The sequence below is a fragment of the Mastomys coucha genome, unplaced genomic scaffold (genome assembly GCF_008632895.1).
Source record: "Mastomys coucha isolate ucsf_1 unplaced genomic scaffold, UCSF_Mcou_1 pScaffold23, whole genome shotgun sequence".
In the NCBI taxonomy this organism is placed as follows: domain Eukaryota; kingdom Metazoa; phylum Chordata; class Mammalia; order Rodentia; family Muridae; genus Mastomys; species Mastomys coucha.
Window position 1 is genome coordinate 53,730,420 of NW_022196906.1, and position 1,682 is coordinate 53,732,101.

A 1,682-nucleotide genomic window follows, 5' to 3' on the forward strand; every position below is an offset into this window, starting at 1 on the left:
GGAGGGAGGGAGGGAGGGAGGAAGCAAGAGTGTGCAGGAAGTTAGAATTAACATTTCGGAAATCAGTTGTCTACTTCCATACAGGATCAAATACAGGTTTATCAGTCATGATAAAGCAAGTACTTTTACTTTTATTCAATGGCTCTCTTTTACCCTTCATATGTATGTATTTGTGTCAAGAGCCTAAATTCTGGATCACTTTCTATTCGTTGAGGCATGGACTCTCAATGTATAGGGATCCTGCTGATCATGGCTAATCCAGCTGGCTAGCTAGCCACAGGAATCCTGTTTCTGCTTCCTATGCTGGGATCCACAGGCAGCCACAATGTGGATGCTAAAGATCGGAATTTGAGTTCTTGCATTTTTAAGTTCTTATGGCTATCAGTTTCTCTCTGTAGCTCACTCAGGCCTTGTACTCAGGATGCTCTTGATTCACTCTCTTAAGTAGCTGGGGTTACATATCTGTGCTATCAGGCATGGCTTTATTTGACTTACACACTCCAAAAGGACTAAAGTATTACATACATTTGTTAAGCATTCATTATTTGTAATTTAAAAACACAGTACCCTTTATTTCTACCAATAATTAAAAAGATTAGAGGTCTGTGTGTTGAGTGAGAGGAGTCTTGCTGGTCTGAAGTGTGCTATGTAGCCAAAGGCTGGATTCAAATTTAAGATCCTATAAACCTCCAGAGTATTGGGATTACAAGCACACAACAATATGCCACGCCTAGAAAATATAAAGAAATCTTTAAAAAATTGAACAAAACCAAACATTTGCAAAGCATGCTTTCGATTATATCCAGCTGATAGACATTTAAAAAGAGCATATATTTGTTTTTCTTTTTTTGTCTCTAAGAATTTCAATAAAAAAATGGTTAAGTAAGAAACAAACAACCCCCCCCCCCCAAAGCAATGCTCCTACAACTACTATAGAATTACGAGATTTAAGAAAAAAAAAAAAAAGTAAATCCAAATCTACTGTTTGAATCCTTTCCTTAATAGAAGGTCATTTTCATTTTTCTATTCTATGATGGGAAATTTCCCAACTCCTGAGATTCTGTTTCAAATCAAGTGACCTATCAGAACTACAAGAACAATGAAGTAAAAACAAAAAGTAAAAATAAGTGACACACTGTGTGCTCTATACAAAACTGCCACAGTTCATTCAACAATTGCTCAACTCTTATTCTCCTGTCTGAATGAGCAGGTGTGGAAGTTAGTGCTGATACCACACCACTGGGACCTGAAAATAAGCAACATAACTAGCCCAAGTAAAAGAAAGCAAACAAACCCAACTGTCCTATGGAAGAGCAGGACTGGCATACTCCTGTAACCTCAGACTTGGGAATTCAAGACACAAAGCAAGAGCTTGTCTCAAAATAAACAACAAACAAAAAAGATTAAGCACAATGCACATGCTTATATCAGCACTCTGGAAGAAGCAGAGGCAAAAGTATCATGAATTTGATACCAACCTGGGCTAAGGAGCCCATATCAGAAAACAAAAATAAAGTAGTACTATAAAAAGTCTCTTCTAAGTGTTTAGGATTTACTATACTGTCTACAACAATTCAGAATTGAATGCTTCATGCAAAATTATCCCCAACAGCTGGGCGGTGGTGGCGCACGCCTTTAATCCCAGCACTTGGGAGGCAGAGGAAGGTGGATTTCTGAGTTCG

General features: G+C 38.0%; 1 protein-coding gene across 2 annotated transcripts in view; it reads right to left on the minus strand.

Annotated features, from left to right (window-relative positions):
• The window catches only part of Arih1 (ariadne RBR E3 ubiquitin protein ligase 1), an 87,929-nt gene that overhangs the window by 9,538 nt on the left and 76,709 nt on the right, over positions 1 to 1,682 (minus strand). The window lies entirely within an intron of this gene.